This window comes from Lichenostomus cassidix, chromosome 9, assembly GCF_008360975.1.
Source record: "Lichenostomus cassidix isolate B80296 chromosome 9, HeHo_3.0, whole genome shotgun sequence".
In the NCBI taxonomy this organism is placed as follows: Eukaryota; Metazoa; Chordata; class Aves; order Passeriformes; family Meliphagidae; genus Lichenostomus; species Lichenostomus cassidix.
Window position 1 is genome coordinate 12,782,790 of NC_139490.1, and position 17,472 is coordinate 12,800,261.

Sequence of the window (17,472 nt, forward strand, 5' to 3'; positions counted from 1 at the left end):
TTTTTCAGAGTTCATTTACTTATGCTCAAAGGCTTTTGTTACAAAGAACAAAGCACATGTGTCTAACAGTTTGACCCTTCCTCCATCCTTCCCTAGGGGCTGCAATTAAACTTTCATTTAAGTAGTTATTTGGTGTGTGGGATACTATGCTAAAATACTTTGAATCAGTGGTTTTTGTAAGGCCCCCAGCTGCTCTGTCTACAGCACCCAGTAACTCTTCTGATCACATTGGAAAGACTTTGCTAATGTTGAGTATGCTTGGGAGGAGTGATTATTTAGATAGAAGAAATGAAAATAGAGAAAGGATTCTTTTTAGGGAAAGGCACTGACTGCAAAGGACAACTGGAGTGTGTATTATGTGTCTGTCCATTTCTTGCCCATCATTTTGTTTCTGCCATGGGAATACATCAAAATATTGGCTTCCTGTGAATAAGGCACTTATTCATGACTTAGGACCTTGTAAATTCCTTATGTGATTGTGTTAAAATGTCCTCACATTTCCCATGCTCATATTAGGTGTTTATGTGTGCCGGCACATTCTCCCTGCCCTTCCTCCTGTACCACTTTACATGCACAGAAATGGAAAATTCGTTTTCAAAAAAAATTGCATTCTGAAAAAAAAGTGTTTGGCTCATTTATAGCAAAAGAAGGAAGAAACCTGTTCTTCCCACCTATACCACCTCTTGTCCTCTTGTCTTTGTCATTATTTTCCATGTTTTGTAAGAAACAATAGTTGTATTTATTTCTAAATTATTTTGGAATAGTTTCCCTTCCCTCACTGCACCCTGCCCCAGTTTGGTTAATTTTCTTTCTCATCTCATTCATTTCCTTGAAAGCATTCACACCAGAGGAACTTCATCCACTAGTCTGTGGTTGCAAACCAGACTCCTTTGGAGAAAACTCAGCCTAAAGCCATACGCCAGCACCAAAGTGGGACTTGAGTCACAACCAGGAGGGCTGCACCATCAGGCAGGCTTCCAGTGCACAGCTAACACATTCCTTACAGAAAATTTTACATCACATGTGCAGTGGAGCCATTGGAGCCAGAGGTCCAAACTCTATTTAATTAAAAATAAGTCCTGTGAACCACATGAAATGGAGTTGTAAGGAGCCTAAGCACGTATCAATCCAGTTTACAAGATCTGTTTCTATTGCAGTGAATTGCAGGCTAATTTAATGTCTATAGTACGTGTAATGTCTGCCAAGTCTGCAGCCTCCCTTTCAGTGGGATCACTAAGAATCTCTGTGCCCTTTAAGGCTATTTTCACGAAGTCTGAGACTTTGTCTCTACAGGTTCACAGTTTCTGGAAGGATGAAATACCAATATTTTCATACAAACTGCATTTCTTCAAAAATCTAACTAGAACTCGTGCCACTCATGTTGAGATATAAATCCCTGTCTGCACAGCAATATCAATAACAGTTCTTCCCAATTATGCCAAAATGTTTTTGCATTAACATTGTAGTTGTCAGCTCATATGTTTCCACCAAATGTGCACTATAGGACTAAACTGAAACTGAATTTAGAATATTTTAAACTTTTGGGGGCGGGGCAGTCATTTGAATCCTGTATGTGCATTTCATGAAGGGCTTAATCAAAACTCAATCAATTCCCACCTCACCAAGTTTAGAAAGGGATTAAAATCCAGTACCAGATTTGGATCTGAATTTTGTGCCTGGGGGCTCATTTCTGTTATCAATTAGTAGTTGCTCTTGTGATGTATCAAAAGGCAGTAGCATATAGGCTGCTGTTTAGAGATGTACATAATGTAGCTTTAAATTTCATTGGGAAACTAAACAAAACCTCTGGCCTTAGGGCTGCATGTTCAAATGCTACAGTCCCATAGTGCATTACACCAGTCAACACTTCTTTTCAAATACCACCCGCATAACAATTAACCTCACTTCAACCTTGAGGTCTCTGATTAGTGATGGCCTATTGTTTAAGTTCCATTAACATAGCCCCTGTGTTGCCCTATTCTCACTCAAATGGACTAATCAAATCAGTCACCAAGGACTTAAGCTCAGGGTCCAACTTCTTTAGTAAGCAGTAATTTTCAATTTAAGTAGAATGGTGGATGTCATCAACACAGTCACAATTAGTATAGCTGTGACATGGAAAACATTCTTAATGATCCCAAATTCATGAAATATCAAGGGCCTCAGCAACTTGCAATATGAGAATTTCTATGTATAACAGAAAAATTACAATATCAATAGGGTAGCCAATGCATTACCTTGTACCAGACAAGGCTCTGAAAGGACAAACTTCAATCAGATTCCATTTAATTTCAAGAAGCAAATGCAGTTTTGAACTAGTAGAAATAAAAACATGTTACAGCATTCATAAAATGTTATTTTTTGCTACCCACACCATATTTATTATGCAAAAAAGGAAGGAATTGTTTATTTTTCCAAATCCAGTTACAAAGTTGTTATTCTTGACATTCTTTTTACTTGGATTACACAACTATGGTTTCATTCACATTAGCTGATACTTGCTCTTTCAATCATTTGGAATTCAAAATGGTCTAATATTATTTCTTTGGATTATTTTTAACACTTTCTTCTATTTCTGTCAAGGCAATGGATGATTTGAGCACAAACACCTAAGAAGATACAGTGGAAAAGTCATGGAAAATATTCCACCAGTAGAATTCAGGGCCAAATCTTCAAAGGGCCAATATGTATGTAATGAGAGTTACTGCCTCCTTATCAGCACAGATACCCACTGTGCACAGGCAAGGAATTCTTTTATTTTCATGCACATGCAGTTACTGCATGAGCAGCACATACATTTTCCAACCATTCAGATCTTGCTTTCCTTTGAATAAGCAGCAAGAAGGCAAAGTGGGAAGCCTGTAGCCATTGAGCAGGACACTGAAGGCGCCAAGGACTTTCAAAATGGAGCCTTTGTGGCAGATATGATTTTGCTGTGATTATAACTGGTAATTCCTACAATGGAAAAGAACCTTTTTTTTTTTATTTTTCTCTTGTCTTCTTGTTTTCTTGCCAAAATGTATCCACTTTCTCAGTCTAATACTTTTTCAGACCATGGTGGAATCACACTCTGTCATCTCCTCAGAATATGATGAAGTTGCTAGATAATGTTCACATGTAGCTTTTCTTTTATGACCAGTTAAAACACTGTGCACAGAATAAACATTGCCAGACACATTAAGTGTTTTATTTTTCTGCTTCAGAGAACGAAATTTGGCAGAAATATTCCCTAATTTAAATCCAGCTTTTGTCTGCCTCATTGCTTTACACACCATGTAGTGAAAGAACTGGCTTCACACTGCTCCCACACCACCAGTCCATCTGACTGACAATAGATCCAATCTGCATTACATGGCAGGCCATGTCAGTGGTCTATTCCACTTCTCCATCTCCACCGACAGCTGGAACTGGACTTGGAGCAAATACCAGGAGAATTGGCATGATAGTCCACTTGGAGCACATATGCTGTAAATTCACCATTGCTGCAAAATGGCAAGCCATAGGCCTTGTCTACACAGAAGTTACATGAATTGAAATTAAAACCAATTTAGTCTAAACCAGAATGAACTTCTGTGTGAACGTTCATAATAGTTTGAAATCGTCTCTCTTCAGTTTATCCAGCTCCGCTGGCTTTCCCCCACAGACAATTAAGCAAGTGCAAGAGAAGCACAAGCATTGTCAAGCAGTGTCCATCTTTAATTGAAGTCACTTTAAACCCCACCTTTAGCCCCGCTGCTGGCAGGGGCTCTGCCTTATTGGCTGGGGCTGCTCAATCAGACCTGTCATTCGGAATTGGGGAGATTCTCTCACAATTCTTCAATCCTTGCTTGTGTTACCCACAGCCAACCATTGCCTCCTCTCTGGAGGACTCCACAAGTGGCACTAGACATTGCCCCGCGCTGGATCAGGTTTGATAGTTGCAGTCCATCAGTGAAGGCACTGGGCAGCAGCTTCTGGAGTGGCAAAAGCGACACACATTCTCCAGCCATTGTTTTGGTCACGTTACCCCTGGGCACTGACCCCCTGCCTGCACTGCCTCCTGTTGCTCTTTTGTTCAAGAGAAAACTTGTCATTTAGAGGCTGATTATTAGTTTTCTTTTCTCTTCCCCACCCGGAGTCCCCCTTTAACTGGATCATCACCAGTTTTAGAAGAGTTGCCCCTTTCTCAAGAAAACAAAACAGAATAAACAACCTCTTTCCAGTCCCTGCCAGAGCTCTCTTCTTTTCACCAACATCCATTTTCTCCCAAACAAAATGAAAGGACAGGGAGAAAAAAGACAGCTTCTTCCCTCCCTCCACAATGAAACAACAAAGAGCACAAACAAAATTAAAATTAGGCATTTAAGCTGATTTTCACCACTTAACTTTTGACATGTTTTTGCAAATTTCGTTCAAGTCCCCTCTGAAGACTCAGCCAGTGAAACTCACTGTATCAAGTGGTGTTTCCAGGCCTTTTTTACATAACTTCTGTGAGACAGGCCACATGTTGTTTGGAGTGGCAAAGGCACCTTTCTGCTAACATGAAAATTGGAGGCTATGACACAACAAAGTATCTGTCCCTTTGGGGAGAAATCTAGGTTTTAATGCATAATTTTTCAGCTTTATGTAACTCTGAAAATATTTGGGGTCTGATACATCCAAACTCCCTCCGCAAAAGGATCTCCAGGTGGGTGATTTATTAGAAGGTAAAGCCATTGCCCAAGAGTTCTGTTCTATTTTATGCCCACGTAGTGTCGGTTCAGCTTCATTGTCTTGCTTTGAGAAGTAATTGTTTTTCTCTTCAGAAATGTATTTTTCTTCCAGTAAGTCTGCATCATATTCATCATCTGGAATGTATTGGGAGCGCTGCACTGGGCTCAGCTTGCAGCTGCTCCCAATCATACCCGATGTGCTCAGAGCCGACCTGCAAAAGCCTCAGCAGCCGAGGGTGGGACTGCCAGCCCTGCCACTGCTCCTCCTTCCATCCTTGCACCCGTGCTCCGGGGACTTTGCCGCTCTCTACTTCATTTCCAGGTGTAATTCAAAATGCCTTTTTTGATCCACAAAGCCATTCATGGTTTGAGAGCTTGTATTTCTTTGAGATGCTTCTCTGTTTCAACATCGTGTTTCACCTGGCAGCCAAGATTGGCTGCAGTTGCATGAGATGAATAGCAATGTTGACTCTGTAAAATACATGAGAGTCTGCAGAATGACAGGCCATAGATACACAGCACAGGAGCAATAGAAATATGGGGTGTGTCTTGTTTCACAGAGGAGAAAAGAAAGGATTTCTTTCCATTGGAAAAAATTAATATTCTTCATATTTTTGAAAGAATGTCATGACGTGGAACCACTCCCCTGCAAGTATTCTGCAGTAGAATTGCTGAGGACTGTGTATATGACTTGTGCTCACATTTGTGTTGTCGTTACACCAGCAGTAGTATCCTTTCCTTAGAAGCTATTAGGTGTTTTATTGGTCTGACTTAGATCTGGAAAACCCTGAAGAAAAAAAATCACATATACATTAAAATCATGAGATGTTACCACCACAGGAAATCATGCAAATAGAATACTGACAACTAGAAACAAAAAATTAGAATTTAATTTAATGAAGGAGTTAATTTAATACAAAAAAAGGAAGAATACACTATGTGCTAGTCAGCTGCTGCACATTTCTTCACTAAGACCTGTTCCCTAGGTCCAGAAGAAATCTTCTGCACTGGTTTGTACAAATGCCATAAGGGTATTCCTTCATGGCTTTGCAATCATCCAGCTTCTCTTGGGATTTATCTGTTTCATAGCCTACCTGACTAAGGCACAACACAGATGTTGCTGTAGTATACTCAAGAGATTCCCTCTGCTATATAACCCCCAGCGCCTGCTACCTCCAGCCAATATCCCCTTTGCCCTTCCAAGGAGCACCCAGGTCTCTCCACATGCCCTTGTTCCCTTCTCCCCCATTCCCAAATGCTCACCTTGAGATCTCCCAACTTTTTTGCTGATGTGGCAGGCAGCCAAGAGTCTTACTTAGCTAAGAGAAAACTATTTTTCTCTGTCTTAACCAAACTAAATGTGTTGAGATTAAATTAACAGGCTGGGTTATAAAATACATAATATAATCAATGGCTGTGATTTTACAGCAGGTCAAGAAATATTCTGTTGTTTCCCTACAGATGGAAGGCCTTCATTACTCTGTCTTCTTGACCTAGAAGGAAAACTCATGGTTGTAAGGAGAAGACTGAGTAGAGGATTTAAGAGCATTCCAGAAACAGAGGGCAAATGGAAAACTAATAGCTTTTTTAAATTCTTTTGGTTTTTAATAAAACCCTTTTAAAATAAAATTTTATGCTTGTTGTGGTGGTAACAAATCGTCATATCATTTCTCTTGGGGTCATGTTTGGAACTGGCCAAGCTGCTCTTAGCCCTGTGTAGGATACAGTTTCAGCCCCTGTGTTGGACAATAAGCTGTGCCCATTGCAATAGTTTCAGCTGCATTGTCAGCTCAGTAAAGATAACTGAACATATGAAAACACCATTTTTCCTCACTTAGACAAGACCTGAGTGGAAAGGGATAGTGAACCCTTAGCATACAGCAAGCGGATAGCAAACCATCTGCTCCACCACTGCCAGCTTTCCTGAGCCTGGGGACCCATGAGATGCCCCAGGCTCCTCAGCAGCAGTTGCTAAGGAAACATTTTAGGGAACCTTTTTCATAAATTCATAGTAATCTCCATTTCTCAAATGTCAAGGCTAATGACTCACCCTTTGATTGCAAATGGGATTTACTACCACAGAATTGCTGGCAGCCTTCAAAGCTAAATTGTATTTGTCAGCATTTGAAGACTTTTAGTACATTGCTTACCACTGCTCCCCTTGAGTGAGTAGAAAATGTAGATACATGAATATCTGGCAGAATTCCCTCAGATATATTTCAACCCTTTCCTAAGTTTCCATATAGGAAAGAAGACAGGTGTTGGTGTCTGAAGGGCTCCCACAGCAGGGAATCCCCACAGCAAGCCTGTGCCTTTGGGGGTTTCTTGCCTGAGGTGCAACCAGCCTTCTCCTGGGAAGCACAGAGCCCATCAGAGAGGAGTTGGGACAGCCTTAAGCTGTCCCTGGGGATGACCAGTAGAGACATGCACCCTGCCTTTCCCCCCTGGGGTTACATCTGCTTGAAGGCAGCTGGATATGCCCATGGATTTTCTGCAAGTCACATGTGAATCAATGTCCTTGGTCTCCACTGATAAATCACTATGGGAGTCTGCAGCTTTGCCCCTCATGCATTTGAGATATCACCTGAAAGGAGACCAAGAACCTGATACTACAATATTTTGTGCCTTCACAATTCTTTTTCTGCCAAGTGCCAAGTTTCAAATGTATCTGAGACTTCCTTCTTCAAAGTCTTTGAGAAGATATCAACAAACCAGACTTCAAGGATGATATCTATTGCTTTGAAGGAAATACATATTTAGAACAAGATTCTCTCTCGAGTGATACAGACTTCACTCCAGATGGATCTACTTCCAAGTTAAAAGCTTATAGCCCAGAATACAATTTAAAAAGCGGGTATTTTAACTCCTAGTAGTTTAAAAATACGTAAAAGAACAAATTATCAAATAAATATTGATATAACATCAAATTTTCTATATATTAATCTTTTGAACACTTCCCATTTATGTAAATGCATACTATAAATCCATTTGAACAGTAGTTCATACTGCATTTGACACACTTCCACTTAATATAAAAGTTACAGAAACAATGTACTTTGAATGGATTCATATTATAAATCACTGTGACTCATAGAAATCCCTTCTCCCCAAAATTGCCAGTGACTGGTGTATGGAGGATACTGATGAGACCAACAACTTGTTGTCTGTAGCATCACACTGTTAAGGGACATATTCCATGATATAAAATCAGTTACCACCCATTTAGGAACATGCACTTAAAACATACAGAAATAGCCACAGAGGAACTCTTGTATGTTATTTTGAAGTGTTTCCTAGTCACCTTGAGCACTATTGTCCAAAACAGGCAGATGGAGTAAAGACGCATCCACCTTTTGTTTTCTCTGTCTAGGGAAAATATATCCCTCAACTACATTTTGTACCACTCTGCCTAGAGACAGACAAATTGGCTTTCCTGTTGCATCTGGCTACAGGATTTTACAGTCTAGGTTTGCTCATTTTGCAGCTTGCATATTTAGCCAAATTGCCAGAATACATGTCCTATCCCAGGCCAGGTGCTGGGAGAAGGCTCCACTCTAGAACTCTTTTTGCCTAGAATACAGCAAGAGGAATTGCTGTCCCTAAGATGCTGACACTGGTGTTTCTAAGGCCATTTTTCTTCCTCCATTGATTGGCTTCTAGTTCTATACTCTCATAGAATTTTGCTTTTACTGATACTGTAAAATGAAGTACTGTGAGTGTAGAGGTGGTCTTAGGCAGTTCCTCCTTAGTTTCCAGCTGGCTCTATCTAAAATAATAATTTAAACAATACAGTCAACTCAGAAAATAAGTCTCCAAAACTTGACTGAAAACATGTGGCCCCAAAATGTAGATGAAAAATGAACAAACATCTGCATTATCATACTGTTTACCAAATGCTGAAATCAAAGTCCAGTCTATGCACTATTTCCTCTTTCTGTAGCCAAAAAGTCTGCTTAGTTATTACACAATATAGCACAAACCTGATAGCATAATACTTTAGCAACACTGAGTTTTCTCATTCAGCTAATGATTATTTATATAATTTCTGACCAAAAAAAAAAAAAACCACCACCAAAAAAAAACCCCTAAGCTGACTAGGAGGATCTGTCTTTTAGACTCATCAATACCTATAACTTTTGCACCTGTGCACCTTTTTTTTTTTGTGAAGTAAACTACCATGCATGGTGCATCATGTACTACAGTGGCTTGGAAACACCCCAGCTGATCCTTCACTTGTAAATACCAAGATAATACCTGCACACTTAGAAATAACCCCATAGTTGCATGGAGCCACAGTACATGTGATTGTGGTTTAACCTTTCAAAAGAATTGTTTTCTTGGTTCTATTAAAAAACAGATAGAGACTCTGGGAGGTTATGACCAATTTTAATCCCATACAGTAAATGGGAAATCCTGAGGACTTTGAAGCATTCTGTAATTTAAATAAAGTTTTATTATTTCCTGAAATGCAAAAACCATCAGAACATCCTCTAGGTAGATTAACACTTTGTTGTCTTGCTTCTTAGAGCACTAACAACCTGATCTACCAGCACAATACAGATTCCTAATGCTCCCTGTTCAGTTGAAGCAGGGAATTTCCCTTAATTTTGGCAATTGATACGCTGAGAGAAACGTTACTTAACTCACCACACAGCCATAAATCTGCTTTGTAAATCTTGCACTTTTTGGAAGGCTTATTGCTAAAACTTTTGCTTCAGAAGCACATTTAAGGGGTTTAGATTTAATAAGGTTAAAAACCATCTGAGCATTTTGAGACTACAAAGAAATAATATATCTGTAGTGTCCCTTGCGATAGATTAGAGACAGGACTTGGTTGCGGTAATGAATATAAATGGGATTCTTTATTAAAGCCACTGGACAGAAGCAGGACTGTAGCTCTGCTCTCCAGCTCCCAGGCTAGCTGCACACAACCTATGCTTTCTAACAGCACCACCAAGTCTACCCTAAATCCTGGCCTAGATTCAGCACTTTTGGAAGGGATTGCCAACTCCGTGAACCTAGCTGCTTAAATTGTTCAGCAGTGGATACAACTTCCAGAGCATGCCCTGCCAAGGCTTGCACAACCCCTACATTTGCATGCACGTGAATTAAACAATGAAAAGACTGGAGATTCTGCAGCTGGGAATAAAAATCTCCTCCATGAAAAAAATATTTTTTTTTTCCCTGCAAGTTTAAGGATAAAAACAGGTCTGGGACTTGTAAGCCTAGGTATTTAATTTCTTTAATGTCATTTTAATTACAATACTAACTTGAACAACAAATGCAAATATACAGTGGAAAGAGGTAGTCGCCTCTCTGTACGCCATGGCCAACATTATAGGCTTACTCCAGGTGTTGGGTTTTTTTCATGGAGGCTGGACAGGGAAGTTAATGAATGTTCATGGTCTTTATACTGAATCCAGAGCATGCTCAAGGCATAGACAAAGTAGGTAATGGTTATTATCTGCTCTGCTTTGGGCAGAGGAGAAAGGAACTGGATCCTTGACCCTGAAAATCCCATTCCTGTGGATGCAGCCCTGTGCTCTTCCTCCTTCTGCTAGGCCAAGGAAGGTTGAAGGCTTGCAGCATGCTGACTGGCAGACAAAGCAGAAATGTCCCACAGTGGGGTTACCCTCATTCTCCCAGCCCAAGGTGCACAGAGCACATGCAGGGGCTGCAGTGCAGAGCTGGGACAGCCTCACGATGGAGCAGAGGGCATGAAGGAGGATGTTGGTTGGGCTATGAGTGGAGGGTCTCTCCCCACTCCTCAAACCTCAGTGGCTCCTCTGACCTTCCTGTTCCCACTCTGCAGTCCCAAATCTGCCTTCACTCTGCCCTTTGTCTCTGCTGCCCACCTGCCCAGCCCAGTGCCACCCTCATATTCCTGCTTTGGGGGGCAGACATAGCCCACAGTCCCTTCCCCTCCAGGGCTTGGCTGCTGCTGAGATATTAAACCTACAAGTGTGAATCTCCTTTTTAGCAGGTCCATCGTGCTATTTTCAGGCCACACTCACCATTAGGGATGCTTTTATCCAAGGAGCGGCAAATACAGTGCCTTTTCCTAATTTTTTGAGGAGTGAGGGAGAATGTTTTCTTTGTGCTCAGACAAGCTGTCTGGGTTCCTGCCTGAGGAGTATCTGCCAGAAACTCCAAGATCCCTGCATGGAAAATAGACTGCTAGAGTCCAACACATTCAGTTCAGCTTCAGAAACTTGCCCAGAAAGGGCTGTGGCAGACATTCAGGCTGTGGCACAATCTCTGTCAAAGGGGTTGTGGCCTCCTGTGTGCCTGCACAGCCACACACACCTTCCTGGCACAAACCTCAGAGCCTTGTCCAGCACAGGATGGATGGAATGCTGTAGGAATGTTTGAGAGGTTTAACATCACAAAATAGTGACATGATTTCTTACTTAAGTGGCAGGGAGATGAAGATGATGGGGCTTTGGAGTAAGGCCTGCAGTGGAAGACATGCAGAGGCCTTTTACTTGCACAGTGTTGACTGTTGGTAGTAGGTTTTTAAAAAAAAAAAACCACCACCAAAAACCAAACAAACCAAAAACAAAACTAAAACAAGCAATCAAAACCTAAACCTCCCAAATTAGAGATACATATAAAAATATTGCTCAGGGGCTTTGCATTTTTATATTCCCATCCACCCCCCTCCCTCTCTTTCTCTCCTCTCCAATACCAGTGCTCTAGAGCTACCCTGAGCAGGGCATTGGAACAAGCAGGAGGGAGCAGTGTTGGGATCTCAGGATATCAAGAGGTGAAAGGGTGACTCTGCTTTCTGATTTGAAGAGCTAACTTGAGGAAAGCCTATGATCACATCAGTGGGCCACATGTACCAAGTGAGTGTTGCACATGTCAGTATATTAAACATATGTGGTTCTTATTTCCTATGTTAAAGGAATAGGGTTTGCAAGCATTGGGGGTGCGTTGTTATTTCAAATGAATGGTAAATGTGGATTAAGGGTGTTTCAAGATTCCCATGGTGTGATGACAATGAATACCTGCAAAATCCAACTTTGATTTTAAAGTTTTCCCAACATTTAAAATGTCTGCCTCGCAACATTGGTGTGGGACCTGGTTTCATTTTAAAGGCTCATGGAAACAACCAAGGCAGCAGGAACAATAACAGCACCCTTTTAGAAAAATACAGGAAATCTTTTCAGCCAGATGCACTGCAGCTCTGGGGCCACCATGAAAGTCTTGCAGTTAAAGAAACCTCACAACATCTTCTAGGCAAAAAGGGGATCATCACATCTCCTAACACTTCATCTCACATTAGAAATAATTCTTGCTCGAGGAAGAAAAAAAGAGCCAATAAAATGTTCAAACTTCATTCCTTTATTGACTTTTTGTTGCCTTATGTTATTAATAAGAATTTACAACCTAATTTACAGTGTAAGGTTTTACACTATGGACTATGCTTGTATGCAACTTGAATTTTAAAAAACTTTGGGGCATCATGAATTTGACAAAATCTTTTAAGAATTAAAAGAGTTTTGTCTGAGGCCACATTTTTTTAAAAGGTCTTTAAACTGAACCTTTATGTTTTTGTGTGAGAGGAAGTAGGATCTCCTGGGCACCTTATGATTAGGGGTTTGGGATATGAAAATGAGGGATTTGCACGTTGCAAACATTGCTCATGGCAGGGTGCAGGTAAAGAGCAAGGGGCCAGCCACTTCGAAACAGAATTCCTGATTTGCAGATCCCATGAATGCACTTTTAAATCCCAATTTGATAGATGGGAAGGCTGTAGAGAGGTTTGGGGGGGATGAATATCACAGCATAGTAACATTATCACTTTCTTACTTATCTGACAGGGAGATGAAGACAATGATCTTTGAAGCAGTGAATGTGGTGGAAGACATTCCGAAGCCTTTTTACTTGTACAGTGCTGACTATTGGTAGAGTTATTCTGAAAAAAACCCCAAACAAACAACAACCAAAAAATCCCTACCCAGCAGCCAAAACCTGAGGCTCCTAAATTAGAGAATACACATTAAAATGTTGCCCAGAGGCTTCTGATTTGTATATTCCCATCTCCCTCTCCCTCACTCTTTCCTCTCCAATACTGGTGCTGTATTGAGTTGGAAACGTATAAATGTTACATGTAAGATGCAGCCTTACTGTTGCATCTTTATTCAACATCAACTTCCAGATGGGAACTATTTTTCATGGTTCATAAAGCCAAATCCAGCTGCTACATTTGGACCTACATAAGGAATCCACATTTTATTGCCTTAGCAGTGCATATAAAACAATTGCTGTTGTTTCTTTAGTACTGGTGCACCTCACATTTCTCAATACATTTTAGATATTTAAATTTTTAAAACTGTATTTTATAGTTCCTCATTTAGCCGTGCACCGTAACAAGATCCTGCCTTTACAACATTTTCTAGATATCTAACATAACTGAAAGAAAAACGACCGTGGACAAATGGTATTCAATATAGCAGCCATATATTCAGTTACTTACTAAGAGTGTTCAGACAATTTCCTATGTAAACCACAATGATATTAAATACTTCTGGAATCTCAGCTTTATTAAGAGACAGGAAGTGCAAACTCAGGAGTCTTTCCCCTCCCCCTCGGCTAATCTGACTCTTTGATAGTCATGTGTTAGGAATAACCATCGAGTTGCTCCTAACGAAAAATATTCCCACAGCTAAGAGAGAATTAACCCTTGTGAAACCTCCAAAGAGAGAGTGGAGTCCATGTGTTCACACAGAGAGGGAGGAAAAAATCCCCATTAGGAGGAACTTTATGCCAGCAGCAGGTCTACACCACACTCACTGCCAGCTCTCTGATGCAGCATAATTCATTTGCATTTTAGATGGTATTGTCAGAGCAACCAGCGCACATCCATAGCGGAGGAGAATGATCCAGCCTGGCAAAATTAGCCATCTTTGTGGCTGCCTGCCTCGCTCTGCAGCCAGGAGCTGTGCTCTGCAGCCGCTCGCTCATGTGTGCTGGGGCTTTGCTCCCCTCTCTCCCGAGCAGATGTCAGCCTGGTTGCTAGAAAGCAAACAAATCCCCACAAAAAGCGCCGAGGTGGGACAGAGAGAGTTAATGCACGAGTATGACAGAGAAGCAAGTTTGCTGTGAATTGGGAAGCACAAACTATAGTAATCCCCACCCTGCTGAGTGGCTTCCCCAGAGGTCTGATACAGTGCCAAAGCCTCTTACGCATACTGAGACAAAGCTTATTTCAAGCCGAATTCAGCTCCTGAAGCCACCATACTGCTTCCTGACAGCCTCCAATTGCACTGCCTCTGTATTTGTGTTTCCTGCTGTTTATATTTACTTGTTCCCAGAGCCACAACAGCTACAAAAACAAATAGTTGCTATTTGCGGGGCTCTGTATCAACGCAGGTAAAGTGCTTCACTTCCCTTTTAGTTTTACAAAGATTGTGCAAATAGGCTTTTAATACCTCAGAGAGATTAATTTGGTAATTATAAACCAGTTTAGGAACACATGCCAAACAATTGGTCATATAATCAGCATCCTTGTTTCAGAGTATTAGAGCGGCTGAGGCAAAAGGTTTTTAAACCATAAGGGCTACACAAACACTCCCTTGATTATATTGCTATTATTTCCCCATTCCACTGAGACGTAAGCTTGAAATATCACTTTTTTGTTTGTCAAGTCCCTGTGGATGCTCTCCGGATCTGTGCTCCTGTCTCTTTGGCCCCTGTACAGCTATTGTGACGGAGTCTGATTTGGGTAATGGAGGTCTTGTTTGATATATTTATTTAAAGAATCAGCTTAAGGAAGCCTAAGAGCCATCAATTCTCTTAATTAACTGCAGAGAAATGATTAATGCTATAAATATGGAATTGATCAGGAAAAAATTATAGTACATAGGATTTAATATGAGTTGTTCCACCAATATTTAAGACATTAAATATGATAAATCTGGTTCTGGGTAAAGTGTTCATAACTACCCAAGTTATTTATGCATCTCAGAAAATTCCCACCACAAACCACCAAGGCTGTTAGGCTTCTAACAGGAGGGGAGCAGTGCTTTTCAGGTAGAAAAAGTTGCTTTTTCATAATAAAAAACTCCTCAAGGAATAGGTCTATTTCATCTATACCACACTTTCTAAACCAAACTGAACAGAAAAGTTTCAAAGTATTTTATTCTGGCCTTATCTAAAAAGAACATTTTCATTTCAAAACAGTTGAATTTAAAATTGATTTTGTTTCATGCCCATTGATGTTGTCTTAAATAATGCAGAAGTTTCATTTGTCAGGAAATTTTTAAAAAACAAATTATTTTGTTGCAGGCCAGAAGATGGGTCTCCAAGCCTTTCCTTTCAGAAGCACCCACACCAAATATTTCCCCCTGGTGAAAAAGAAGCAAAGAAAAGCCCTCCCTGATCTACTGCAGTCACTTTGGCATTGTGCAAAACCACTTTGCATTCCCTGGGATGGTGCTGGAGCTGTGAGGGATGGGGAGGGGACAGGTGGAGGCAGGGGGTGGACTGGTGTGCCAGGTTTAAGGAGTGCTGGTGAAGTTGTTGGAGTTGTCCCCCCACCCTTCAGTGTATTTCTCACCAGAAAAAGAATTAAAAGCTGAGCCAACAAATCCAGTGACATGGTGATGTCACTGACTTTTAGAGACATCTAGAAGACAGTACTTTTAGAGCTCAAGCATGCAGCATCAGAGACAGCAGTTTTTTTCGGATTTTTTTTCTTCTTTTTATAATAGTTAGTCTCACAATTCTTCCTGTCCCCACTTCCCCCAGTCCCTGGAGGATGAGAGTTTTGGAAATAACAGCTCCTGAGACCATTTCCCAAGAACTCTGTGCCTTGGTCCACAAGAAATGCAATGCCAGATCCACCCACATCCGACAAGCGAGACATCCTGGAGCAGTTTTAGGAGGAGATGTTAGAGAGACAGAAATGTCACTGTATTCATGCACAGAGCATGGATCCACACAGGGAAGGCTAAGCTCCCTCCCCAGGGAAGTTGCCTGAACTTTGCCCAATCTTTTCTCCGCCTTTGCTTTCCCCTCAGGATTACTCACCACCCAACACAGAGTGGGAAGATCTGTCAGAGGTCATTCTCCCTCTGGACAGCAGTATGGAGTTCCGTGGCTCTCAGAGCCTGTCCATGACCCACTCAGCCACCACTGCAGCCTCAGCAGGGACAGAGGAGCCACCAGGAAAGACTTGGCTGCCTTGGGAATGGAGCCACAAAAGGCTGAGTCTCTGCCTCTGCCCAGGGCTGCCACCCACCTACTGCACAGGTAGAAGGGGGCACAGTGGTGACCAGCATCTTCAGGGACACTGACAGTCCCCTCCAAGTGGCATGAAGAAATAAGAAAATCTGAGAAAATTTTCAGTCGCAGGCAGAGCTCATGATAGATCCCCTGAGAGCTTGGGGGAGGCAAATGTGTTGACTGGTGGCATAAGACACAGATGGATTGGAAGGAGAAGACTCAAAAGAGGGAAGTGGCTGAGCACACGAGGGAAACCATCAGCTCACCTGAGCTCCTGGCTGGGGCTCTGGATGAGAGTGATGGGTTGTTACAGTGTGCCACAAGCTCGATATGGCAGAGGGGACAGTTGTACAATTAAACACTCAAAATCCATCTCAACTTCACATTTAAATAGTCTGAATACAGGCTCTTAACAGGGCAAGACTGTCTTCAGAAAACGACAGAGCTAAGGCTCCCAGGGCTCCCTGACGTCTCAGCAGCTACCACTCTCCAAGCAGAAAGCCATCTGTTAGGGACTGCTCTCCATCAGTGCTTCCCTGTCCCTGTGACCCCACACTGTGGGAGAGGGGACATTCAGGGAGGACAAGCAATGGCAGTGGGGTGCCACGGAAACAGTGCTACAATGCATTGCAGTGGCCCCTGCAATCGAGGTGCTCGACATTTCATTCTTCCATTGGATCCTCAGGCTTTTTATAATTTCAGGGATGAGACCAATTTAATTTTTATAGAGATGTGTAATCTGCCATTTCAACACACTAATTGAAATAGGCTGACATGCAGCTATGTGCCCTACGAGTCTTCCAAAGCACATATCTTGGCAGTTTCCACCAGAGGCTGAATGACACGACTGGAAACCATAGCAGATCCTCTGTGTTTACAGGCCTCTGCTCCTACATTATTATTTTGATTGCTGGCTTTACCAACAAACATCCAAGAGGCAGAATCCACTTGGAGAAAATAATAGAAAGCAGAGCTGAAACAGATTTTAAGAGGTCAGAAATCAACTGTACCTATGCTGTTTTTGACAGCTGTTTAACTACTTTACAAAGTCCTTCAGCAATGGAAATGCACACATTTTTCCCAATGCCATCTGACCTGTTCTTTAATTATGACTTTTATAATTCCTAAGCTAAATTTTTCTTGGAGTAATCTGTCTATATTTTCTCACCAATTCAGGAGAAAAAATGTTAACTAATTTCTTTCCTCTCTTCAGCAACTTTTTAGGTATTTGAAGATTGCTGAACTCCCTTCTGTGCACTGTAAACAGCCCCCATCCTGCCAGTTTCCCTGGCTGTGACCACTTGGCTCAGGATTCTCTCCTTTGCTTCATGTCCTTTCTGGAAAGTAATGCCCAAAGCTTGGCCATGCTGAGGAAGGTAGAAAGACACATGCCTGTCTTCCAGGTAACATTCATTTAAACAAATTCTCAGTAATACATTTTTCTTTTTTTACAACATTGTATCATTGAATACTTAAAGGTATTAAGTATCCATCATAACTTCTCTATTATTTTCTTTAGAATCAAATATTTTACCCTCCATTATGCAGC

The 17,472-nt window shown here is 41.4% G+C and overlaps 1 long non-coding RNA gene across 1 annotated transcript in view; it reads right to left on the reverse strand.

The window, feature by feature from the left end:
• Positions 1-2,369: 2,369 nt before the first annotated feature.
• The window catches only part of LOC146433306 (uncharacterized), a 31,670-nt gene continuing 16,567 nt past the window's right edge, over positions 2,370-17,472 (reverse strand). Inside the window, exon 3 of the long non-coding RNA XR_014854047.1 lies at positions 2,370-5,478. This is a non-coding gene — a long non-coding RNA (uncharacterized LOC146433306). The remainder of the gene's footprint in view (positions 5,479-17,472) is intronic.